The sequence below is a fragment of the Lynx canadensis genome, chromosome C1, assembly GCF_007474595.2.
Source record: "Lynx canadensis isolate LIC74 chromosome C1, mLynCan4.pri.v2, whole genome shotgun sequence".
Lineage (NCBI taxonomy): Eukaryota > Metazoa > Chordata > Mammalia > Carnivora > Felidae > Lynx > Lynx canadensis.
The window spans coordinates 117,449,518-117,476,973 of record NC_044310.1 but is presented as its reverse complement, the minus strand read 5'-3'; the positions used below and the strand labels follow the sequence as shown (position 1 = coordinate 117,476,973).

The following is a 27,456-nucleotide window of genomic DNA, read 5'->3' as shown; positions in this document are numbered from 1 at the left end:
GAGAGAGACAGAGCATGAGTGGGGAGGGGCAGAGAGAGAGGGAGACACAGAATCCGAAGCAGGCTCCAGGCTCTGAGCTGTCAGCGCAGAGCCTGACTCAGGGCTCCAGCTCACCAACCATGAGATCATGACCTGAGCTGAAGTCTGACGCTTCACTGACTGAGCCACCCAGGCGCCCTGCAGTAAATACTTTTGAAGGAGGGAGTGTCTAGAATGTTCTTTCCACAGCTTCGGCCTCTGGAGGTAATCACTATTTAAACTAACATTTGTTGGGGCAACTGGGTGGCTCAGTTGGTTGGGCATACAACTTCCACTCCAGTCATGATCACTCAGTTCGTCAGGCTTTGCACTGGTAGTGCAGAGCCCGCTTCAGATTCTCCATCTCCCTCTCTCTCTGCCCCGCCCCCCCCCAAAAATAAACACTAAAAAATATTTTTAAACGGACATTTGTTGAGCACTCACCAAGATCCTAGCACTCCCAAGTTCCTAGTGGAACTACTGCTCCCATTGGGTAGCTAGGGAAACTGAGGCCCACAGAGGTTTAGTCACTTCCTAAAATAACTGCTAGTTATATGGTAGAGTCCTCCTTTGAACCTACGGTTCCCGATTCCAAACCTGTGCACTTAATCATTACTCCATAGGAAGAGGTTTGGGTCTGATTCCCCTTCTAGATTATAAATATTAGAGAGCTTCCTTTTTGAGACACCTCCTCCCTTTCTCCCTTTTAGTACCTAGCAGAGTTTCTCTCATATACTTAGCATGCAAGAAGTCATGCAATGACTTATGAGAAAGATATGAGAAAGATAAAACAATATGTAAGATAGTGTAACACTGGGATATTCTTCTCGTTAAATGTTTTTTGGTAAGCCTGTTACTGAAGACTAAGGTAAAGCTTCTGTGCCTTTTGAGGGAGCTATTGGTGGAGGGCCTGTATGTGTTCGTTGCTTTACACAGCAATCTAATCAAGGCACAAAGCCTCTCATATAATAGACATGTATTCTAATGTATAATTATTAACAAGGAAAGAATTAGCTAGCTGCTGTGGATATCAACCTGAACAAGAGTTTCCATTCCTAGAGATTATACAGGGGGGCATTTGAACAATTGTGATACGGTGTGACCTGCCATGAGGTTTGTGTAGGGGTCAGTGGGGCCACACATCCTGCTGAGCAGGGTTGGAGAGGATTCAGCTCTAGGGAGGGGTGGATAGTTAGGAAAATCAACCCGAGGTGAAGCCCTGTTTGGGTAGAAAACTACAAGTTCCCTGTATTATTTGGAGGACAATGAGGGGGGCAGGTTGTGGGTGAAAAACCTGTCTGTACCCTGCTAGCCCACTGCACTTCCTGCCTCCGGGAACCTGGGGTTAGGATTCGGAACCTTGTATGTGATCTGGATCAAGTTATTACTAGGCATTGGACAAGTAGCCCCATTACAGCTAATGGGATGTCATTTAGCCAAGCGAGTCGTGGCGACAGGCGGAGGTCCCACTGTCTCAGATGCCCCAGGCCGGCGTCCGGACAGCAGCCTGGACCCTTAGACACTCCCGCGATGCATCGCAATTTTGGTTTTTCTCTATCGGTCCTCCCTACCCTTTTGCTTTCCACTAGTTTGGCCTCACTCTGACCTAAATCCACGACTGGAGCGCCCTCCACCCGCCCACGCCCAGAGTCCCCAGACCAGCTCTACTCCACTGCAGCAGCGGTCACGCGCAGCAAGTCCGGCCGGCCGCCCGCCCGCGGAAAGCAGGAGGAAGTAGAGGTGGGCGGGGCAGGCGTGCCGAGCCCGCCCCTCCCGACTGAGGCGGCCTCTTATTGGCAAACCCTCCTCCCCAGCCTCTGGGCCTCACTTCTGATTGGCTAATATGCTCTTAGTGGGCGTGGCCTCCAGGGGGAGGGCAAGAGCGGAAGGAAAGCGCGCTCTCCCGGGAGGCGGGGTTGCCTAGGCGACGCCGGGGGCGCGCTCGGGGGTGGGGAAGCAAGCCAGAGGCTCAATGACAAATCGGCAGGGGACTGCTGGGGTCCAGCCCCGGGTGGAGGCGAAGGAGAGGGCGGGGCAGGCTTAAGAGCTGCGGGATCGGTGCGGACGGCCGAGGCGGCGCGGGACGGGTCCCAGGTAAGGGTGCCGGTGCCTCGACAGGCCCGCTCCGGGCGGGGTGGGGCGCGGGCTGGGGAAGTGGGGTGCACCGCCCTGCGCTCGGTGACCGCCTGCCCCCGCGCCCTGCGCGTAGGCTGTGGAGGGAGGCGGAGGGCGACACGGGGTTGTCGGCCCCGTTCGGCCACGGCAGGTCCCCTGGAGAGAGCCTCCCGGCTTCCCAGCCCGCCCGGGGCTGAGGAAATGGGGGCGGCGCCCCAGCCTCTCCCTTTTCGCCGCTCCTTCCCTTTTCCCACAAATGGCCTCTGCTTCCACTTCCTGCCCTTTAGGGCCTCCAGCCCGAGTATGGTCCACTTCCTCAGTACCTTAGTTGCCGCTGTGGGCAGGGTAAGAGCTGTAGTAAGTGTTGCAAAAACTTCCTAGTACCTTAGGAACTTGGACTGAACTGGGGCGGTGCTCCAGAAGTTGTTTGGTCTGTTTGTTTTTGGTCCTGTCTTGCAAGTGAGCGTAGAGTTGTTTCTTTGCGCCCCCCCCCCCCCCATCCCGCTCCAGTTCCTTTCTGATAGTAGGACTGCCACCGTCTGTGGCTTTCTAATAGGAAGTACCACGGACTTGAACTGTGTGGCTGGACCAGGCTTCCACTCCTCGTTTCTTGCCCTCTTGCGGGTATATAAGGTTATCCGTGTCGGGGTGGGTTTAGAACTGCTAAGGGCAGAGATAGCTGTGCCCAGGCTGCTTGTTTGAGCAGTGTCCTTTCTGTGCTAATTTACAGATGAATCTTGGAAACATTGGAACTTTGGTATTGTTATCAGGTGAGCCTTCAGGGGAGAAGTTTTTGTTCCTGGTGGACTGCTTTAGAATTGCCCATGGGCTCCTGGGTGGCTCAGATGGTTAAGCATCAGACTTCACCTCAGGTTATGAACTCATGATCTCTGAGTTCGAGCCCCACGTGGGGCTCTGTGTTGACAGCTCAGCAGCCTGGAGCCTGCTTCAGATTCTGTGTCTACCTCTCTTTCTGCCCGTCCCCCACTCTCTCTCTCTCAAAAATAAATATTAAAAAAAAAATTTAGAATTGCCCATGGAAGAGTCTTGACTGATTGTTCATTTGCGTCCCCTGTGACGTCCCTTTGTAGAACAGAGAACTTTCTGCTTTGGCCTAGCTTTCTAACTTTCTTTCTTTTTAAGTTTTGGAGATGGATAGTGGGCACTGATTGTCAGAGAGTATAGCATATCTTTTAGATGTGCACATGACCTGTGTTCAGCAGAGCAACGAAGATTCTTGGAGGTCAAAGCTCAAAACAGGTGAAGGCAATATTCCCTAAACCTGGAGCAGTGGAATTAGAACGTGGAAGTTCTCAGAAAGGGAGTGACTGGGGAGGTGGTGTCGAATATTGGGAAGAAAAGGAGGGCAAGATGTGAAGACCTAGGTGTGATGCTGGTTTTGAAACTTTATTGGTGGTGGGGTCTTGAGCATGACTTTTCACCTCTGTGTGCTGGAGACCCCATAGCAGTGAAAAGGTGGTAAATAGTTATGCCACCTGTTAGGAGTACACAAAATTGGGCATGTTTAAGGTGTTCTTTGTGGTAGTGGGGGTGGAATGGAGGTAAGGGTGGGAATAAGGCCAGAGATACACATTCCTTACGTGTGTTTTTTTAATTTTTTTTTTAACGTTTACTTATTTTTGAGACAGAGACAGAGCATGAACAGGGGAGGGGCAGAGAGAGAGGGAGACACAGAATCTGAAACAGGCTCCAGGCTCTGAGCTGTCAGCACAGAGCCCGACATGGGGCTCGAACTCACGGACTGTGAGATCATGACCTGAGCTGAAGTCAGACGCTTAACCGACCGAGCCACCCAGGCGCCCCTCCTTATGTGTGGTTTTAGTCCTGTCCCATAGACTGCTTTCTTCTGATCGCATCTGGGTCTTAACTTCCTTTTCTATTCATGGGATTTCCCACTGAAAACAGTGGGTATCTGAGATCTTGGCAAGATTTCCCTAGTGTTAGACGCTTTCCCAGGACTTTGTGAATATGGGACCCAGACACATAGGTAGGGAGACAAGAATTAGAATGCCAGATAGGATCTAAATGGGTGTTGGTGAAAGGTGGAAGAAGTAGAAAAGTTCTGAATTCTTAATTCTGCCTTAATTCTTTAAGGTTCTTGCCTTGGCTGGAGATGGCTCGGGACTCTGGAAATTTGTAAACCAGAGTTGAGGTAATCCTTTGTGCCACATCGCCCAATCCCACAATGCCTCTTTGCATTCAGTTACTAAATCCCTCTCCACTGATGAAATTTATGGAAGTTAGAAACATTGTTGGAAACCTTTTCTGAAAGCTAGATTTGGAGACAGGATAACACCGAAGAGCTGCAGTTTTTGGAAGAGATCTTGGTGAGCTCTTCTGAGGTTCCCAGTGTAACTTGTCTCAAAATGATAAGGCAAGAGTCCCACTTTTCATTGGATCCAGTTGCTTCTGAGCAAATAACTAACCCCTGCTGTTAGATATGCAAGACACTTGAAGAAAATTTTTTTTTTCAAGAGAATGCATGTTGTTGAGAAGTCCGAATCAAAGAAAACAGAGTACCAGAGAAAATGCAATCTTTCCTAATCGTGGGGGAGGTGGGGAAGGAAGAGGAAGGAAATGAACATTTATAGAGTATCTGCTGTCCACTTGGCACCGACCCACTGATCTAAGCAATACCAGATACGTATCTGACCTTGGAGATTTGACCATGAGCTGGTTCCTTTAACTTCTCAGTTCTCTCGGTTACCTAAGAATACAAATATGGGCGTATATATGTACATATTCTTAGAGGTTTCAAAACGGAGAACCCAGTAGGCAAGAGGGTGTTTGAGCTTTTGGACGGGTGAGAGTGGGGAGAAACATGATGAGAATGTGGACGTGGAAAGTCAAGGAGGGAAGGTATTTCAAGTTTATGTTACTCTAAAAAAAAAAAAAGGGAATGCTTATAATTTTTGTGAGTGTTCCCTATGGTGGTTGTAGATGACTCTTTGGGGAGTTTGTGCTTTTTGAAAACAATTGAAATCTGAATGCAGAGAGTGGTGCCATTAATTGATAATTAATTGATAATTGATTAATTGACATTGTTGTCATTGTTGCTTTTGCCAGTGCTTTGTGGGCATCTTATATATAGTGTGTACGTGTATTTTCTTCATGTAATGGCATGACTTGAAGGAAATATAGTGGTTTGGTCCTGTGTGGCTGGCTACCTCTAAAGTTCATCTGTCTTGAATGAATTTTCTACTGCTGTATAATAAATTAGCCCAAATGTAACAGCTTAAATGGACAGACGTTTATTGTCTCAAACAGTTTCTGAAATTCAGGAATCCGGAGCAGCTTGGTTGGGTGATTCTAGCTCAGGGTCTCTTCGGAGGTTGGAGTCATCTGATGGCTTGACTGGGGATGGAGAATCTGCTTCCAGGGTGGCTCACTCTCCTGGCTGCTGGCTGGAAGCTTGAGTGCCCCACCATGAGGGCCTCTTTGTAGGACTCTTCACAACGTGGTGACTAAGTTTCTCCCCAGAGCAAGTGATCTGAGAGAGGGAGAGAGAGAAAGAGGACAGTCAAGATGGAAGGTGTGATACCTTTGTATCTAATCTTGGAGGTGACAGATGTACCCTCACTTCTACTGACACATGGACCAAACCTGGTACAATGTGGGAGGGAACTATACAAGGAGAGCTTGAGGACCCTGGACATTCTTGGAGGCTACCAGATTTCCTTTTGAAGGTTTAGACCAGACATTATTGAGCAAATCTTTGTCTCATATGCTTACCAAAGTATGTATGATGGGAGAATAAAATGCAGCCAGGGTGTTTACCATTTTAGAAACTTTTAATATTTTACTTTTAACTTTATGTTCTTTCTTCTGTTTTTTCATTGTCAGATGCTAGAATTAATTAGCCAAATATGCAGTAGCTTTGGAAATTAGAAATTTAAATCTAGCTGATCCTTAAACCAAATGGAACAGCTGAGTTTTTTTTTTAACCCTAAAACAAATTGGTAAAAAAAAAAAAAATTATTGCCAAAATGATCTCCTTGATGAACAGCTTAAAATTAGTCATTAATCATCTGTGTATTTTTAAAAATAAAATTCACTGGCAAAGGAACTTAAAAAATCTTAAAAAACCTAATCTGTGCCCCTGTCATCCAATTATTATAAATCTTTGGGCAATATGTATTTGGCCAGCAATTTTTTATTTCTCTTTTTAAAACCTAATACCTTTAAATTTTTTTTAATGTTTATTTATTATTGAGAGACGGAGCATGAGCATGGGAGGGGCAGAGAGAGGGGGAGACAAGGAATGTGAAGCAGACTCCAGGCTCTGAGCTGTCAGCACAGAGCCCAACGGGGGGCTTGAACTCACAAGCCACGAGATCATGACCTGAGCTGAAGTCGGGTGCTTAACTGACTATACCACCCAGGTGCCCCAAAACGTAATACCTTTTTTTTTTTTTTTAATTTTTTTAACGTTTATTTATTTTTGAGACAGAGAGAGACAGAGCATGAACAGGGGAGGGTCAGAGAGGGAGGGAGACACAGAATCTGAAACAGGCTCCAGGCTCTGAGCCATCAGCACAGAGCCTGATGCAGGGCTTGAACTCATGAACCGTGAGATCATGACCTGAGCCGAAGTCGGATGCTTAACCGACTGAGCCACCCAGGCGCCCCTAATACCTTTTAATATCTACCTGGATGGGAGGACTTTATTCTTTTAGCTTCTAGATGAAATCTCCCAAAGTGTCTATCGGTGGAGAGAAGAGGCATCCTGAGCCTGAAGCCTGATTCAGTGATTTCTAAGTTCCCTTCCAGCTCGAAAACTTCTCTTCTGTGATTCTAGTATTTTCATATAACAAATATCCTTTGCACAAAGCATATTTGGAATGAGGGGTTTCACAAGTCATGTTAAATTGTAACTTCAGAAAACTAAGTGTGGTGAGAATGGCTTTTGTTCAGTCCGGCCCAGTTGAAGGTTGCTCGAGTGGTCATGAGGCCGCCTGGAAACTCAGCAAAGCTGGCATTTCCTTTCTTCCCGTTTTGGCCCTTTTCCCATCCACTGCCCTAATTTGTGAGCTAGTATCTTTCTTTTCTTTCATCCTACCTCTCCTGGCATCCCCCCCTCCTTCCTTCCACCCCAGTCTGCCAGTAACAACAGGAAAGGACTGGTGGACTGTCATCCAGTGTGGATTAGCTGATCCTGTTATCAGTAGTGGACGTAGGCATTGTGGGACCTCTACTCATACTTGTGTGTTAAGCCTTTTTAAAAATCTAAAATTACATGTGCTCATTCATTAAGTGCTGCCATTTTTAACTTCTAGAGGGGTTCTGGACCCAATTGCAAGGCTGTATGTGTGTGTGGTTCCCCCCACACCACTGTGCAGTTCTCTGACACCAGCTGGGTGTCTACATTTTAACTCAGTTCTGACACTGTCTACGTGGAGACGGCATCAGATTCCACAGATTAAGGGTCTGGCCCCCCAGGACCACGCTCTACTTCAGATGCCAGGCGCAAGCCCAGATCGTTCCCTGTGCTTCTGACCGACTCACTGCAAAACCAGAGGTGCCCGTGACCCCCTGCCTGGGTTGTTTAATGTGCTAGCGCAGCTCACAGAACTCAGCAAACCCACTTATTCATGAGATCAGGGATTTATTACAGGGGTATTAAAGGAGACAAATCAAGAGTCAGATGAAGAGCTACGTAGGGTGAGGTATTGAACAAAGGAGCTTCTGGCCTCATGGGGTTGGGGGCCCGCACGTGGCACGTGGTTCCCTGAGCTGGAAGCTCTCCACACCTCCTTTTGGGATTTTGTGGAGGCTTCATTACAGAGACATGATTGATGAAATCACTGCCCCGTAGCCCCTTCCCTTCTCAGCAGGCCCTTCCCTTCCCAGGAGGTCAGGGGGGTGGGACTGGAACTTCCAACCCCCTGTCCAAGGTGGGTTCCTCTGGCAACCAGCGCCCATACTTAGGTGGTCTAAAGGTCACCTCATTAGCACAAACCTAGTTGTGGTGGGAAGGTCATGTTATGAATAACACAACACCCATTCCGCCTTTTTGGCTCTGAGGCTTTTCAGGAACTGAGGACAAGAGACTTAAATATTACAACAAAAGATGTTCCTGTTGCTCTTTGCATTCAGGAAATTCCAAGGGTTTGGGGAGCTGTGAGACAGAAACTGGATGAAGACTAAATATACATGAGAAATACATTTTGGCCATCTGAAGGAGCAAGTGTGTATTTCTTATAAATCACAGCGTCACAGCCTCCTAAATAGTTCTAAAGTCTAGCCACTTTCCCCGTCTCCACTGTCATCCTCTTAGGCCCCCGTTTTCTCTGGTCTGGCCTGCTGTACCTCCCACATCTGCTCTTGGCCCCTCTGGTTTCCCGTACTTTAACTGGAGTGATCTTTCCAACATGCAGGACTAATTATGTCACCCCTTTGCTGGAAGCACTTCAGTGGCCTTCCATTGCCCTCATTGGAAAGTCTGCAGTCTCTACAGTGCTGGGCCTGCGGGGTCTCAAATGATCTGGCCCTTTCCTTCCCAGTGTAGTATCGGCTCATACCAGACCCTACCTCTTTCTTTCCGCTCCGGGCAGCCACGGGGGTCTTCTTCGGTCACTTGACTGTGTCTTGCTTTCTTCCTGTTGCTTCAGGTCTTCCTAAAAGCAATACAAGAAGGGAGCAGAGCACGTGAAAGGAATCCTAGGTAGGAAAGCACTTGGCCCGCTCGTGGAACTGAAAGAAGGCAAAGCTGGCCAGGGAGAGGTTGGTAAATAGTGGCTTTGGATTTTATTCATGGGGCGCCATAAAGGGCTTTATGCCCACTTTTATTTGCGGTTTTGGAAAACTCACAGTAGGGACTGTGTGAAAAATAGATTGAAGAGGGGCTAAAGTGGCCATGATAAGCCACTTTGAAAGGGGTTTTGGAGAGGGAACCAGTAGAATCGGTCACGAACTGAGTTGGGGGAGAGGCAAAGGGAATCCAAGATGACTCTCAGGTTTTGGCTTTAGTAATAGCTTGGGCACAACTAGTCACTTGAGTTACTACTAGGCACAACTACTCACTTGAGTAACTACTACTAATAGTGGAGATGGAAAAGATTTGAAGCAGGGAAAGAAGAATCGAGAGTTCTATTTTGGGAATGTTAAGCTTGAGATTCTCACAGGACAGCCACGTGGGGAGAGGTGGCAGTTTGGCAGAGGGATAGGAGTCTGGAGGTCAGGAGAATTGTCTAGGCTGCATTTTAGAAGTTTGGGAGTGGCGTGTAGGGCTGCAGGAATGGATGAGGTCACTGAAGGGGAGTGTAGGGGCGGGAAGACGGAGCTCTGAGGAGGACTGACATTTAGGAGCCAGGTAGAGGAGGAAGACCTGGCCTAAGAGAGAGAGACAGAATGCAAGCAGGGGAGGGGCAGAGAGAGAGGGAGACACAGAATCCGAAGCAGGCTCCGAGCTGTCAGCACAGAGCCCGATGCTGAGCTCCAACCCTTGAACCGTGAGATCATGACCTGAGCCGAAGTCAGACGCTCAATGGACCGAGCCACCCAGGCACCCCAGGAAGAGAACAGTTTTTATTGGAGTTTGCAACGTGGGGTTTAGGGGTGACCCTGACCAGCCCAGTGTCCGGAAGTTATGCTGGGGGAGGGAGCCGCGCTGGAAGGGAATTTGTAAATGAAGTAGGGAGGAAAGGAAACACAGGGCCTTGTCCTGCAGAGTGGGACCCTTGGGCCAGGACCGATCTGGGAGTTGGTAGGCAGTGCAGACTCTTGGGCTCCCCTCTAGACCTACGGAATCAGAATATAAATTTTAACAAGATTCCCAGGTAATTACAAGTTTGAGAAGTATTGGTATAGATAACCAGGGCTACAGGGAAATTGTGTCACTAGCTGGGGGGGACAGATGGCGATCACAGGGGTGTGTGTGTTTAAGATGAAGATTCAGTCGATCGACCGACCGCGTCTGTATGCTGTTGGGGATGATCCCCTACAGAGGTAAAGACTGATTAATGAGGCAGGAAAAAGGGGACAGCGACAGGAATGCTGTTCTTGGGTAGGGGGGTAGGGACGCATGGAGCAAAGCCTGTGTGGAGTGCTTGGCTTTGCTACGAGCAGGAGTGTGCTCTTCGAGCAGGAGTGTGCTCTTCGTGCAGCGGGAGACAGGGAGGAGGTGGGTAACGATGCTGGTAGGTTTGTAGATTTGGCGCAGGAGCAATGAGGGAGTTTGTGCCTGATGGCTTGTGTTTGGGAAAAGTGAGGTAAGGTCATCTGTAGAGCGTGAGCTTAGGGAGGGCGTAGGGGAGAATCAGTAAAATTTCTAGGCAGCGAGTGCCCGTTCCTGGTTTGGGGTCGTTAAGTGCATTTAACATGAAGTTTCGTAAGGCTGGCTGCAAGGGTCTCTTTCCCTCTCCAGCAGCATTGATGTTGATGCGTGCCGGGTGCTGGGGCTGGAAAGGAGTGAAAGGGGCCAGGGCGGGACAGTACCAGCGAGAGGGCTTTCATAATGTGAGATCTAAGCTCCTGAAGGAGGGAGGTGGGGCCCGGGGAGGTAAGGCACAGAAAGAAAGTGCTAGAGGCCAGTGCTTGCAAGTAACCATCAGGCGGGGAACCGCGGTGGTAATAGCAGCAGCTACTGGGGTTTAGCAGCAGCTACTGGGGTTATTTACGCGAGTCCGAGCCCCAGCCAGAAGGAAGGAGGCCGAGGCTGGAGACATGTTGGAGGCAGCCGTCTCTGAGGCTGACGTGCCGGGCACGAGCACAGCAGTGTTAGGTAGGAGGAAGGAAAGGGTTTTTGGAGAAGAGGAGGACAAGGACTTGGGAGAGGCCGAGCTCTGTGGCAAGTTGTCCAAATGGGCACAGGAGTCACTAAGGGGGATAACAGGAGAAAGGGGTCGAAGGGAAGTCTGTGAACCAGAAGCAAATACCACCAATAGATGAGGGCAATGAGGACGTCCATAGATGACCTGAGGGCAGCAGGGGGGGGGGGGGAAGCTGATGGCCAGAGACTTGAAGATAAGGGGCTTTTGCAAGAGGAAGGAGGGGAGTATTGGAGGAAGGATGTCCTCTACTGGAAGTGACAAGTGGGAGGGAGGAAGGACACTTATTTCTTCCTGGCCCTGAGGCACATGGCAGGAGAGGAAGATAGTGTCTACTTAAGATATGGTGTCCCCAGGGCACAGCAAAGTCTCAGGGAAAGCTAAAAGCTAGTGGAAACTTCTTGGAAGAGGTGGGGGGTCTTGAAGAGTTGGTTGGTGTTCTCCTGGTTGTGGAGGGTGGGGGAAAGGAGTCCTTTCAGAGGAAGGCGGAAGTCCTGTTTTTCCTCTCTAGTTACCCCAAGATAGGCGGGGCAGGCCGGGTGGTAGAGAGACTCACCCAGTCATATTGTGATCTGGTCCTCTTCCCTCCCAGTGTGGTGTCCTGGCAGGTGTCACCTCCGCTGGCAGAGGACTGAGTCTCTGCAAAGAAGGCTCCCCTATTCTCGTCCTTCTTTAAGGACCAGCAGCTTATCCCGCCTTCGAATAGGTTTGGCTGGTAGGCCAGTGTCTTTCTCAGGACTTTCTAGACTGTCAGAATGATGTTCAAAAGTCAGTTAAGTGCCTACCCAGAGCCGGGTATTTTCTCACGTAATGTAACAACCCCAAGGATACAGACCCCTGTGTGTTTTACGGATGAGGGTGAGGCCAAGGAAAGCAACTTAACTAAGGGCATTAGCTTCCCACAGACAGACTCCAAACTTCAAGTTGACTGTTTTTTCTCACACTGTAGTTGGTATATAACTACTTTAAAAAATTGTGGTAGGGGCGCTTGGGTGGCTCAGTTGGTTAAGCATCTGACTTTGGCTCAGGTCACGATCTCGCCATCTGTGTGTTCGAGCCCCGCGTCGGGCTCTGTGCTGACAGCTCGGAGCCTGGAGCCTGCTTTGGATTCTGTGTCTCCCTCTCTCTCTGCTCCTCCCCTGCTTGTGCTCTATCTCTCTCAAAAATAAATGAACATTAAAAAAAATTAAGGAATTGTGGTAAAATATACATAACATAAGATCTGTCATTTTAGCAATTATTTTAAAAGGAAGCTCTATACCCAAGGTGGGGCTCAAACTCACAACCATAAGATCAAGAGCCACATGCCCTACTGACTGAGCCAGCCAGGCACCTCTCCATCATTTTAGTGATTAAAAAAATTTTTTTTAACGTTTATTTATTTTTGAGAGAGAGAGACAGAGACAGAGGTCAGATCATGACCTGAGCCGAAGTCAGATGCTTAACCAACAGAGCCACCCAGGTGCCCTTCCAAAACATTTTTAATTATCCCATTCTGCAACTCTGTGCTCATAAAATACTAACTCCCATCTTCTCCTTCCCTGGCTCCTGGCAACCACTATTCCTCTTTCCATCTCTATGAATTGACTCTTCTAGGTACCTCACGTAAGTGGAATCATATAGTATTTGCCCTTTGGTGTCTGGCGTATTCGACTTAGCCTGATGTCTTCAAGGTTTATCTGCATTGTAGCTTCTGCCAGGATTAAATTCCCTTTTAAGACTGAATAGTATTCTGTTGTACGGATGTACCACATTTTGTTTTCCATTCATTCATCAGTGGACACTTGGACTGCTTTCACTTTTGACTGTTGTGAATAGTGCTGCGGTGACCGTGGGCGTACAAATCTGTGCAAGTCCCTGCTTTCAGTTTCTGGGGGTATGTTTGGGGGGGTATGTAGTAAGTGCTTTCTGTCGTGTATTTCCTCCTCGAACTTGTGCTGTAGTTGCCTGTGCCTCTCTCTCCTTAATGAGCTTTCTGATCCATAGTTCTGTGTCAGTGATAAAAATTCCAGTATTTCACACCATGTTTGAAGGTCTTCCCCACCCTACCCTAGTCCGCTGATGGAGCAGCCTAGTGTCACGGCTCCAAGAGTAGGCTCTGCAGCCAGACTGCTGGGCTTACCGTCCCAGCCCCGCCACAGACTAGTTAAATGACCCAGCAAATTCTACACGCTCGAGTGCGTGCGATACACTAGCAGATGCCGTACAGGTGGAAATAATAGTAGAACGTCTCTAAGCAGGATTGATTTGGGAGAGTAGTTCAGAACAGGGACATGTATGCTAGTTCCAAATTTGACCTTCTGCGACTAGAGACATGCAGTGGTTCTAGTGTCTCCGAGGCTGCCTTTGCGGGTGGAAGGAGCTGGAGTCTGGATAAATTGGTAGACCTCTCCAAGGCCAGAGCAATCCCCAGGTTCCATTGGGGATGAGTGTATAGTGGGAGAAGACTTTGTTTCAGAAATAACTGTATACTTTAAAAAAAAAAAATCAGAGCTTACAAATTACCTGTCACTGTTCCATTGCTTTGTAGTTCAGGAAAGTCATCATATAAATGAATTAACCTTTCAAAGTTCACCAGTTACCACTTATGCTCTTGAGACCAGACCTCTCTCAGCCCCAGTGGAGAACTTGTTTTTCATTTATCTGCCAACTCCTGAGCGTCTCCTAAGTGCCAGGCACACTGGGCACACAAAGGTGAATGGGCAGCTCTCAATGTGGTGGGAGAGACAAACATCATCTAAGAATAAATCACTGGTTTATTTCAGTGCAACAGTAGGTATATTGACAGGCAGGGGAACCTACTCAGGGAGGGTCAGCTTTGCTGGGGGAGACCTAAGAAGGTGGTAGAGGAAATATTTAGGCTGAGTGTTAAATTATAGGCGATCCTCCATCAGGAAGAAGGGCAATCCTGGCAGAAAGAATAACGTGTACATAAGGGTACAGCCTGGAAACAGAATATTTATGATGAGTGACTTCAGAGCTTTCTGGTTTTTGTTTAAGTGACTTTTGCTTGTTTTGTTAATTTAGTTATGGGGTTTGTTTTGTCTTGTTTTGTTTTGTTGGCGGGAGAACATATAAAGAGATATTCATCAGGGAGCAGACATACCTAAAACAAATTTCCTTAGGCACTTAGGAGCAGTACCTTAAGTTGTTTTGCAGATTTAGTTTCAGGGAAAAAAAAAAAAAAACCAGCAAAGACTGGAAAGGAACTTAGATCATTTAATTCAACTTCCTTGCTTTTTTGGACCTGGAAACTGAGTCATACATGAATGACAGCACAAAAATATTCTCTCCCCCAGTGCTAATGACAATAGCAGTTGTTCAAGGGAAGGGAAAAAGGAGTTTCCTTAAGTTAGTATGTGCAGGTGAGGCTGAGGGTGCAGAAAGACTGTCCTCTGAGAACCGTGGGGACTTCAGTTGTTTCTTGCCAGGACTGTCGCTCCTGGAATGCCGTATTCAGTGAAGAGCAATAAGAAAATCCAAACTTCCCAAACAGAGAAGTCAAGACTGAGTATCTTCCTTCCATAGAAAGATGTAGCAGTTGAACAGCAGCTCAAGTGACTTGGTGTCTGTGGAGAGATTGTTAGCTGACCCATACAGATCCTTCGCTAGGTGGCCTGCCGTACCTGGAGCTGAGGTGCTCCGAGCCACGTCCAGGTTATTCGGGTTGCTTAGCCATTCACGTTCTGTCCGCCCCGGCAAGGGCCTGTGGCTCTTTCTGAGAGTGCAAAGCCATAGGAGAGATGGTCCGTCCGAAAAATCGCTGCCAATTGAATAACAATCAAATGATCATAAATCCTCTCAGGATTCCTTATTTAAATCAGCGGGTGAAATGATGAGACTCTTAGGAGTACTAGGTTGTTCTAATTTGTAAAGGGTGTCTCTGGTGTAAGTGTAGGGAGTTTGCCTTTTGTATTGAAACACCGGACCCTAAAGCTACAGGTTTTTATTTACTCTGAAACATGTTTGCTTGATGATCTGGCAATCTCTGTTTTAAGGGCCTGGGCCATAACCAATAATGACAACCCCATAGTAAGTTCAAATAAACACTTAAATGCCGACCTTAAGAGAGTCAAAGTCTTTAGTGACAAATTTGCAAAGCTTAAAAAGTAGAAATTAATGTTACCTATTTGCCAAATTTTGCTTTTGAAGTTAGGAAATAATGGCTTAAATTTTTTAGGCTTTTGACAGTAAGTAATGGAAGTAAGATACAGATGAATCCAACTGTTTAAACATTTTTTTTATTAGTTTTCTTTATTTCTGAGAGGCAGAGAGAGACAGAGTGCATGTGGGGGAGGGGCAGAGAGAGAGGGAGACACAGAATCCGAAGCAGGCTCCAGGCTCTGAGCTGTCAGCACGGAGCCCGAGGTGGGGCTCGAACTCACGAGCTGTGAGATCATGACCTGAGCTGAAGTCAGACACTCAACCGACTGAGCCACCCAGGTGCCCCAGAAGAATCCAACTGTTAAGTTTACCCTGTATTCTAGATTTTATGATGACCATAGTTTGGGTAAGCGTTATGTTTTTCAGGTTGATGAGAACAGAAATATTCCTGTCATACAAGGGTATAAGAGGGAAAAGGGCAGGCCTGGCACCTGGCCTCATGGAGCCTTAAGAGTAGCGGAAGAAATAAGCAAAAAGCATGGAAGGAGAAAAAGAAAGGAATTACAAGTTGTGATCAGTGCAGTGAAGGGAGCCAAGAGGCTGACATGGAGACTGAGAGAGGGTCTACTTGAAGTGTGGGGGTCCTTCACTCTCTGAAGAAGTGACCTTTAAATGGAAAGTTCTAGAAGGAATTGGGTTTGTGAATGATGAGTGTGGAAAGGCTCAGGGTTGGGAGGGTACAGAGGGGGGAGTAGTAGGCCGTGAGGTTGGAGAGGTGGAGCCTAGGGATGGCCAGGGGCTGGGGGGAGAAAGTGGGTTCTGGAGACATCATCTGAACCCCTGAAACAAGCTTTGTTCCTGGACACGCCATTAGGTGAGCCGATAAATAATTGTTTTGCTTAAACTATTTTCAGTTGGAGTTTCCTTCACTGTGGGCAAGAGTCCTAATCATATAAGGGACAGAATATTTGAATTCCCTGGAAACACCTTCAGCTGGAGTTGCTATATGTAGTGCTCATGCCTTATTCATTCAGAATGAAGTATTTTTGTGTCATTATATTTTCCCCCTGGCCCTGCCTGGATCTGATTCCTTGGACTTGAATTGTATGTGTACTTTCGAAGCCATTATGTACAGTCAGTTGGGACTCACTTGGTTGGAAGTGATAAAAACGTAAGGTACACGAGCTCACACCACGAAGGGGGATTTATTGGGTGGACACCAGTGTGTGTCACTGACTCAGCGGACAAATGGAAAACCAAGCCAAGAGAGGGGCCGAGGATGCGGCTGGGACTCAGGAGCAGCGGGAACCAACCCCCCGAATGCTGCCAGGACTGTCCCAGTGTTTCCTCTCCGTGTTCAGGCTCCGTCTCTCTTGCTGCTTTCACTACTTGGCAAAAAACATAGCTGCCAATTTGCAAAAGTGAGTGGCCTGCAGACATGCTTTGTCTGCTCACAGTGCTTTTCAAAAGTGATTTGTTAACACTGAAAAAGGGAGTTTCACATAAAATTCCAAATGTCCGACATCTCTTAAAGAAGCAGAAATCTGACATCCCTAAATTCCAGCAACCGGCAGGCACTTCTCTTTGGAAGGGCAACACACTGTCTAAAGGACCACAGGGCTGCTACTCTTCTTACTTCTGCCCTGGGTGCTCCCTGCCCCAGCTGTAGCCATCCTGGACCCAGCTGCTTGGTTTTGTACCCAGACCCTGGCCTGGGTCAGGTGCCCTCCTTGGGATCAGTCAGTTTCTCCCAGGGGATAGGGCCACATACTGAGCTGACATGCCTTATCTCCCTCACCCCTTGTCCTGTAATAACCATGCAGATGGCAGAGGGGAGCAGTTTCTAGAAAAAGGGTGCTAGTCTGACAGTACCTGAAGTGATATATTTGGAAAAAGTTGTATGCTATTTAGTGAATTTTTTTTAAACTCCTTTTTACCAATGTCCTTTTGTCCAAAGGGCCTGTTATTCTTAACACGCTTAACACTTTAAGTGGTCCTCTGCTTTTTTATTTTGGAGGAGTGCTGGAGGACTTCATAGAGGCTCTCGTGACAATTCAGTCCTGTGAATGTGCCCGTCAAAGCTAAGCATCTCACTTGGAATTTATGATGTAACATGGCTAATCTGTTTGTTTTTAATGGATGATTCAAGCTAGGATTGCAAAGGGTTGCTACAAAGGTGCTCCCAATCTTACAAACCTGGTTTAGTAAAAATTAAAATTTAAGTATTGATAGAATTTGGTAAAGTATATACAAAAAAACTTATCCTGGTTTCTAAAGTTTCTGTTTTGTTATGAACCGTGAAAATCCAAGAATGCATTTTCAAATCAAAATCGCTTTTTTGTTTCTTTCCATGGGTTTCGTTATTTGAAGTTAGCACGTCATTTTAAATCTTTATCATTTTGTCCTATCTGGTAAAATTCTATGAATTCCCAACACAGTCTTTTAATAACTTTGTTTCTCATTTACTTAGGGCACCCCTATTTCTGAAGACTTTATTTATTTATTTATTTTTTTAACGTTTATTTATTTTTGAGACAGAGAGAGACAGAGCATGAACAGGGGAGGAGCAGAGAGAGAGGGAGACACAGAATCTGAAATAGGCTCTAGGCTCTGAGCCGTCAGCACAGAGCCCGACGCGGGGCTCGAACTCACAGACCGTGAGATCATGACCTGAGCCGAAGTCGGACGCTTAACCGACCAAGCCACCCAGGCGCCCCCTGAAGACTTTAAAAGTGCAGGGTGAATATACGGAAATTATTGTGCTTGAATTTGAAGAATGACAGATCAGTAGAAGACACTAGTATGATCTGGGGACTCAGGGCAGGAAGAGAGGTGCTGTCAACACACACTGGCATACTCATGTGTACAGCCCCTCATTTTATTGGGTACAGCTATTTACTAATTTGGCGTTAGATGCTAAGAAATAAGAAGATTCCATGTCGATTTCAACACCAATGGAAATGGCATCTACTGGGTAGACAGTGTCATGGCGTTTTCCTTTTTCATGATTCAGCATTCACAATCCCTGCAGTCCATCTGTTTCCTGTGTTACTTCATATTTGAAAGCACTGTCTTTTGGGGGAGAGTTCTTCATGACCCTAATTTAGATCAGATTGTTTCTAATCTGGATTGTAACAGGAAGTGGTATGGATTTGCCTTGACACATAATAGGGCTCTGCTTGTTAAAATGCAGATTCTGATTCGTAAGTAATGTACGGAGGCACTGTAAGACCATGCAAATACTGTGTTCCTCATCCAGATCTCCCCTATAGATTTAGCATCTATTAATGATTCTTGCCTGAACCAATCTTTACTATGATAGTTGATTTTCCATATGAATTGTTTGAATGAATATGAACTTTCATATGAAGTTGTTTCCATATAAATGTTGATTTTCTAACTCAGGTGCACCCTCTATATGTGTCAGTCTGCCTTTGGCGTTCTCCTGGAAGCAAGAGTCCTCCCTCTTCCGTTGTTTATTTATTATTTATTATAGGTATGGATTCACGAATTCCTAATTTTTCAATGGTCTGTTTTCATTAGTGCCCTTAATTATTTTGGTGTTTAAATTGTCCCAGATTTAGGATTGTCCTCCTTTTTTGATTGTTATAGAGAGGATTAAAAACATGGATAATATTTTGGGAGACTCAGGTATTATGATTATGCCCTATTAGTAGTATCTAGGTTACCTTAAAGTTATACTAAAAAAGTACTAAGTGCAATTCTTTGCATGTGGATAGTATTTGAGAGTTTCCCATGTGCTTTTGTGGACGTGTGCTACCTAGGACACTTGAATTTTATGAGGAGGACTGAGTAAGTGTTGCTCTGCATTTTCAAATTGTCATTTGATTTTTTTTGACATTCCCGTGATACAGACAAGGTGGCATTTTACTCTGTCTACCAACTTATTTTCTCCTAGCCTCAGTTTAATAAAAGACTAATGATTATATTAGCCCAGAATATTAGTCTAGAAACTGCTCTTTACCTCCTAACACACATTTGCGTGGTTTATATATTGTGATCTGCTTTAAAAACCTCACTTCTCAAGTGAATGTGTTCTGGTCTTGAATTAATGCTGAGTGGTAGAGGGCCCTATCTCAAATTAATGTATCACAGAATATGACATAGAAAAAGCACTCCCTAACCCTTGTCTGCCTGCCAAACCATATGAATGATGCTTTTTTTAGTTTGGCATGTCTTGTTTTTCTGTATGGGAATGTGTGTGTGTGTTTAATTTTTTTTTATGTTTATTTGTTTTTGAGAGAGAGAGAGAGAGAGCACAAGTTGGGGAGGGGCAAAGAGAAAGGGAGACCCAGAATCCGAAGCAGGTTCCAGGCTCTAAGCAGTCAGCACAGAGCCCAATGTGGGGCTCGAACTTATGAGCGGTGAGATCGTGACCTGAGCCGAAGTCGGATGCTTAACCGACTGAGCCACCCAAGGCGCCCCAGGGAATGTGTGTTTATTCTTACAGATTCAGTGCCTTACATGCTAAGTTGGGCTGGAGGCCACACCCCACAATGGTTTCCCATTTTCTCCAGGGTATGTTTCTTAAGATAGCATCTTAGGTCCATTTGTAGGTGAACATGGGTGTCTTTGGAGACTCCTCACCCTGTCACTTCCCCACTCCATACCTTATGCTTCAATATTATGTGGTACCTGGTACTAACTGTGATGTGTGATGCCTTTGTTCCTTTGCTTGTGCTCTGAGTTATGCTTGGAAAGCGCCCCTCAATCACCCCATCTGTTGAGTGAACTCTTATTCAGTTTTGAAGCCTTTCCTGATTCTTTTTTTTCCAGAGTTCATTGTGCTTTTCCATTATACTTTGCACCATCTTCATCACCGCATGTGGGAAATTATATTAACATACTTTAGTTGTATGTCTTTCCTTAGAGATTAAGTTTTCTAAGGGCAGAGGCCCGCAGCTTGGCACAAAGTAGCACTTAAAAGTTTTTTTTGCACAAAAATGGATCTACTAACCGCAGAACTTTTCTGTTACTAGGTAGAGACGGAGTGAAGGGTGTTCATTGGTGTGTTTCTCAAGTGCCCTGTAAGAGACTTCTGGCCCAAAGGGAGAGACATGCCAGGACGTGGTGTTATGGACCCAAATTCCCCTCTTGGAAGATCAATGTTGTAGCTTCATGTGTTGGCTATGAACCCATGAGTTCATTGAAGTGATTTAGGAGGATTGCAAACCGCTTGGAGAGAGTTCTGAAATTATCAGTGAAGGCAGCAGTGGGGCGAGGGGTGGGGGTGGATATGATTGCTTTGTAAAAAAATGGGTGTCTACACTGAAGTCAGGGATGAAGTGTCCTGATGTCTACAGCTTACATGGAAATGCAAGGAATAAGACGGATTGACGAGTAGGGAGACAGATGCCAGTTGATGGGGTTTGTGGTAAAGCACATGGGGCAAAACACAAACTGGAGAATCTGGGTGGTGGGTATGTGGACGCACCCTGAAGTTCCTTTAACTTTCCTGAAAGTTTGAAACTTTTCATAACAAACTGTTGGGAAAAAGAATACTTGTATTATTTTTTAGAACACATTTATTGGCTGCTCGTATCAATCACAAACATTAAATCTTCAACACACGCTTTCTAAGCCGTGCTGATTTGTTTTCTTCCTGGCATCTCTCTCCCTCTCTTTGTCTAGTTGGTGTCTTTAAATCCCAGGTCTTGTGTTGCTCCCTTTGGGAGAATTTCCCCGACTTTCCAGGGTGATTTAGATGTCTCTCCTCAGTGTTCCCAGAGCACCCCTCGCATCTCACTTCTGCCGTGGGATTTGTTTTACCTGCGCTGTGATCTGTCTGAACCACTAGACTTGGAGTTTCTGGAGTCAATGACTCTGTTTCTGGAACACTTTTGGTAGAAGTGAAAACAAACAAAAACAACAACAATTAGTAGACTAACAGTGGCTTAAACAAATATTATTTATTCCCAATGTCAAGAGCCCCGAGGTCAGGAGTTTGCAGTTTCCAGGATCAGTTTGGTGCTGGGCACTTGGTTGGCCCTTCTGCCTGTATCCTGTCTTTCCCTTCATCGGGTGAAGTTGACCAACGCAGTCGTGTGGATTGGAAATATCCAGCATGGTTATTTCAGTTTTTGAGCTTTGAGCACAGATACTCTGGCAAATATCTTTGGACCTATTGAGTAGTTTTCAGCTCATTTATTATGGTTTCTTCTAGAGAGATTGACTTTGTGTTTTGAAAATAGCAGCTCAGAATTAGATAGATGTCTACATGGGTTTGAAAGCCTCCCCTACTCCAACCTGGAAAATTCTTTCTCCATTTTCTTACAACTGTAATAATTCACAGAAGCAAGGTTGCTTCGGAGCGATTGTGAGACACATGGATGGTCCGGAGGTCCCAGCCTCATGCTCCAGGATTTGCTTTCTGTGGAACACTGGTGGACCAGAAATTAGGCCAAAAGCGGTTTCACTTTGCTAAACTGAAGCCTTTAGGGGAGGCCCACGCCTTACCCCATTTATTCTATTTTAGTCACAATTCAAATGTGCTTAATTATCCAGTTAATTGCTTAGAACACTTATTAAAAGGCACATAATTAGAAAAGGAGTGGTGGAAAGAAGGCCTGGCATAGGCAGTAAACTAACGGTCCGGGGGGGAAGGGGGCAGCGCAAGCAGACATGCGATCCTACTCCCAGCAGCCTTGATGGTCCTTAAATCATCAAGGAAGGATTTCATTATGTTCAGTCTGCTCTAAGAAGACAGATGGAGATAATACGTGAGCGGTAACATGCCAAACTACATGACTATGATCTTAAATAGGTTTTAAATATAGGATTATATAGATTAGAATACTGGCAGGAAATCTACTGCTAATAAGCAAATATCTCTGGGTGGTGGAATCATAAGTGATTTTTTTTTCTCTTTGAAAGATGGTTTGTATATTTCCTAAATTTTCTACTGAGCATTGAAAGGGTTTGGAGTGTGCCACCCCCAAATATGCCACTTTGACATAGGATTATTTCGAGCTGAAGACAGTTGAAAACAGACCAAAATAAAATTCTCTGCCTCCCCGCCGCGCCCCTACCAGGAAGGGCAGGGCTATTCTGAATCACCTGAGACAGCTCTAGGCTCCTACCAGCCCCGAGAGGGCACCAGAGGAACCTGCTTAGCACACCTTACTCACTAGCCCTCATCTCGTCTATCAACTTCCCTTAGATAGTGTTTGTCTTCCCACGCTTTGTTGCCCCTAGAAGTGCAAAGTCTTGTTTTTTGTTTGTTTCTTTATTTGTTTTCTTTTCTTTTGTTCGTCTTGTCACTTCTCCGAAATTTATTATTATTTTGTTAAGATGCGATGTAAGCTGAAGTTCTGACCACCCCCTTGAGTTACTCATCACTGAATTGTGTGTGTTTGTGAGATGTACACAGTAATAAGCTTCCATTTGTTTTTCTCTTGTTACTCTGTGTTTTGTCAGATCTGCAGGGCTCCAACCAATGAGCCAAAAATAGGTGGAGAAAAAATCAATAGTTTTTTTTCCTCCTTCCCTATGGTTTTATTATTCTTTGTTTTAAATACTTAAAATATGTTAGACGTTCAAAGGGGTTCTTGTTCAACTCCTGGTCTTTTGATAATGTTGTTTTTCTAGCATTTTGATTTTGCCTTTGTTAAAAATGCTCACATTATACTTTTTATAATAGCTGTCTGAAAAGCCCTACTTGTTATGGATGTGAACTACCACGTATGGTGATTTTCTTAGGTGTTTCGTAGGTTGGAGCTGTGGGCTCCTTTCTGTGGATTTTAGCTATGAGTATCCTGATCTGTCTTACTGCATGTTGTGTCCCCAGAGAGGTTTTGTTTGTCACTCTGCCTTGTGTTCCAGCACTGCGACCAGACTCGGACTGCTTTTTATGTTAACTTCTTGGCTTTGGAGAAGTGCCATGGTCACAGATTTTCTGGGTACACTTCCATGCAGCTGGGGCTCAGTCAGATAAGCTTCTCTGTCATTGTCCCCTGTTGGTCAACAAATGTTTTTCTAGTACATTCTTTACCTGAAGGTGTGTTCCTCCAAGGGTCTTGGCTTCTCTGTTCTCAGTTGAGAAAAGGTGTCAGTTCTGACTCCCACGTGGGCTGGGCAGCTGGTCCCTCAGCCCTGTGTGTTTGCTAAATCCTAAGTTACTGTGAACAGCAGCTATTCAAGACTGCGGGAACAGCAGCTCTCAGGGCCCTGATGTTTTTCACCCTACCTTGGGGATTTCTTCCTTTCTTTTGAGCTTAGCTGTACATGTAAGAGAAGTTCTCAACGTTGGGTGTCCACTATAACCACCTGGGAAGCTTTTAGAAGTCCCCATGCTAGGCTACATGCCGGGCCAATTCCATCAGACTCTCTGGGGTGGGACCCATGCATCAGGATGTTTTGGTTTTTTTTTTTAATTTTTTTGATGTTTATTTATTTTTGAGAAAGAAAGACAAAACAAGTGGGGGAGGGACAGGAAGACGGGGAGGGACAGAGAGAGAGAGAGAGAGACACAGAATCCGAAGCAGGCTCCAGGCTCCAAGCTGTCAGCACAGTGCCCGACACGGGGCTCGAACCCACAAACTGCAAGATCATGACCCCGAGCCAAAGTCGGATGCTCAACCGACTGAGCCCCCAGGCGCCGCATCAGAATGGTTTCAAGGCTCCCCAGGGGATTCCGTTGTGCAGCCAAGGATGGAAGCCACTGATTTAAACCAATGTTTTATTTATAAATCAACCAATGGATGATTTATGTGTGTACTGTGTGTATTAATTTATTGTTCTAGTGGGGATGTTGTCAAGTTCCTTTGTCAGCGGTAATGGAAATAGGAGCCTGCCATATTGGAATTGGAAATTTTTTTTTTTAATGTTTATTTATTTTTGAGACAGAGAGAGACAGAGCATGAATGGGGGAGGGGCAGAGAGAGAGGGAGACACAGAATCGGAAGCAGGCTCCAGGCTCTGAGCCATCAGCCCAGAGCCCGATGCAGGGCTTGAATTCACGGACCGCGAGATCGTGACCTGAGCCGAGGTTGGACGCTTAACCGACTGAGCCACCCAGGCGCCCCTGGAAAAAATTTTTAAATGTTAGGATGTTAATGGGGTGCCTGGGTGGCTCAGTCGGTTGGGCGTCCGACTTCGGCTCAGGTGAGGATCTCACGGTTCGTGAGTTCGAGCCCCGCCTGGGCTGACAGCTCAGAGCCTGGAACCTGCTTCAGATTCTGTGTCTCCCCCTCTCTCTCTGCTCCTCCCCCACTCATGCTCTGTCTTTCTCTCCTTCAAAAATAAATAAAAACATTAAAAAAGATTTTTTTTAACTGTTAGGATGTTCAAGTCTGCTGGAAAGGAAACCAACCTTTATTAAGTTCCTAGGGGGTGCCTGGCACTGTGCTTAGGTCTCTCATCCTCAGGAGAATCCTGCAAGGCAGGTGGTGGTTGGGTTTTGCGGCTTGGAGAACTCAAATAGTTCTAAGTCTCCCAGCTCACAAATGGCAGACCCTGGCTCAGGCCAAGGAGATGCCCCAGCCTGCGTCCTTTCCTTACTCTGTGGCATATGTGAACTAGGCTTTCTCATACGAATTGGTTGAAATAAAAATTTGTACTGGAGTTAAAGTAAATTCCATTTACTATTAAATTTACATATTTGGAATACTTTATCTTCCCACAGTGCCTGGGATTCCCTCCTCTTTTTATCTCACATCTGAGGAGGTTAAACTGATTTTGATCAATGGCCATTATAGGGGAACTTAATTCATTTTATTAAAACAATTTATTTTTATTTTTATTTTTTTATTAAAAAAATTTTTTTAATGTTTATTTATTGAGAGACAGAGAGAGACAGAGCATGAGCAGGGGAGGGACAGAGAGAGAGAGAGAGAGAGAGAGAGAGAGAGAGAGGAGACACAGAATCCGAAGCAGGCTGCAGGCTCTGAGCTGTCAGCACAGAGCCTGATGTGGGGCTCGAACTCACAAACTGCAAGATCGTGACCTGAGCCGAAGTCGGCCGCTTAACCGACTGAGCCACCCAGGCGCCCCAAAACATTTTTTTAAAAGTGTATTTATTTTGAAAGAGAGAGTATGTGTGCGTGTGCGTGTGTGAGTGGGAGAGGGGCAGAGAGAGAGGGAGAGAGAATCCCAAGCAGGGCTCTACACTGTCAGCGCAGAGCCTGATGCAGGGCTCGAACCCATGAACCATGAGGTCATGACCTGAGCTGAAATCAAGAGCCGGATGCAACCAGCTGAGCCACCCAGGGGCTCCCAGTTTAACTCATTATGGTTCACCACTTTAAATACACTTGAAGGAAATAATTTCGTTCTCTTTCTTTTAGCTCCATCGTGTGCCACAAAGGGGTACTTACTATAAAAACTGCATTTACTGATCTCCTTCCAGACTACCTCTGTGGCCCGTGTTGGGGGCTGTGGGAGTGTGTGTATCGGGAGGCAGAGGCACAAGGGGAAGTGAGCGGTGAGAATGAAGCGGGCGAAATTGAGGTCCCTGAGTGGTGTCTGTGGCACCAGATGACTTGGGGGGAGATCTGAAGGGTGGGACTCAGAGCTCTCTGGTCTCTCCACTTCAGAGAAGCACCTTTGAGGATTTTTAGTGTCCGGTTGCCCTCCCCACACTCCCCAGCGATCCAGGCACTGGGTGCCATTTTTTCCCTCTCTGTCTTACTTTCTCTCTGGCTCTGCTATGGTAAATGACCTCTGGGGTTGTTGGAGGGATCGTTTCATCTCTGCCCGGCACCTAGAAGCTTTGCTTCTCTGTTGGAATGTCTGGGTTAGGCTTTCCTGGCGCACACGGACTTCATTTTCTTTCAGTTGGGTAGACATCAAACTGCCTCTGAGTCTTTGTCTTGTTCCTTGGCAGCTCTTCAACCGGGTCCTCTGGTCGTGTGTCGCGACCTTAGACAACCAGCGGGATGGCCGCAAACAAGAGTAAGAGCCAGAGCTCCCTGGCCCTTCACAAGGTGATCATGGTCGGCAGTGGAGGGGTTGGCAAGTCGGCCCTGACGCTTCAGTTCATGTACGATGAGGTAAGACATGCCGGGCGCAGACGCCTTTCTTCATCGAGTCTGCTGTCATAGTGTCCCTCCTCCAGCTGTGTTCATGTGTTCAGTGCCCCACGTGCACGGAGGATCGTGGGGCAAATCTGTGTTAACATGGTTTCCGTGTAGCTTTATAGGGGGTCTAACGAGCATGAGATCTGGGCTGCTGATTTTTGGTAAGTAATTTCAACTCTGGCGGGGATGTGAGGGGTCCCTGCTTTGCATGACTTCCGGTGTTATCCTTTGAGTTTGCTTTCTGACAGGAGCAAGGGAAGAGGAGGGGCCTTTTATACTCTTATACCGTTCTAAAGAACAGGTCAGATTTAGCTTTGTGACAGTCACTTTCAGGAGGTAGTGAAAGGGAGAGCTAAGCTGTCATAAGACAATCTTTTCTCAAGTGATGGGCATCAGGTTCTCTCTAGTTCTGCCATGCAGCAAAGTAAAGCTCACACCATCCTTGCCCCACATTTATGTCACTTAATGTGTGGATAATGGAACTGGTGCTGAGTCCAATGTGACAACACCGTTTTGATTCCCATGGCAACAAATGTCCTGGGCCGTTGGTTGGTACCATGGGCAGAGTGTTCTGACCGGCGCTCACATCACGTTCCCATGGGTGTATGCTTTACAGGATTTCCAAAAGGAAGATACCTGTCACCAGTCGGTGAAGATCATTATCTGATCTTCACTAGACTTGCCCTCTGTCCAACTTTTGTTGGGTGGTGTTGGAATGGCAATGGCCATTTTTGGGATCTAGCTGAGGGAAGTTGGGTTAAGGATATATTTAGCTGGGAATTAGTGGTATCTATTTATGTGGTTTGGAGTCACTTGGGCATGTGGTTAAGTTATTACTAGCCATTTCGCTGTAGGGATGGCTTCCCGGAATATTCCCACCACCCACTCTGCTGACTCACCTGGCACTGTGATGTGAGGTGCAGGGCCAGGAGGTTATCGTGGTGTGAGTGTGGTCCTGTGGCACCTGGTTCTGGAAGTGTGTGGGCTGTGGAGTTCTCTAGAAACTGGTTGGGAAAGTTCTTCCAGATCTTATAGTCTCTTCCAGGGAAGTTTAAGAGAGGTTTCTTAAATTTGACAATAGTCCTAAAACTTCTATTACTAGTAGTGTCACGTCATTGTGAAGCTGAAGAAAATCCTTCTAAACTTTCAATAAAAGAGAAACTTGGACCAATTATGCTAGAGGATAAGACTAAATTGTTTTTCATCCTCTATAGGAAATATTACACAATCGTTGGCCTGTATGACGAGATAATCAAAGAGGATGCAGTGAACAAACAAACCAGTTAAGAAGGTATTCTAGAGTTATGCCAGGCAGTTAATTAATAAAAAGTATGTTATTTTGCTGGATTTTGTGATATAAGTGGTATTTGTATTGGTTTTCTATTGCCACGTAA

At 46.2% G+C, this 27,456-nt stretch overlaps 1 long non-coding RNA gene across 1 annotated transcript; it reads left to right on the top strand.

Annotated features, from left to right (window-relative positions):
• The first annotated feature begins 1,962 nt into the window (after window positions 1–1,962).
• LOC115520907 lies at window positions 1,963–26,039 on the top strand. The gene is made up of 2 exons (XR_003970895.1): window positions 1,963–2,112; window positions 25,870–26,039. It is a non-coding gene; the product is annotated as an uncharacterized LOC115520907 (long non-coding RNA).
• Window positions 26,040–27,456: the final 1,417 nt, after the last annotated feature.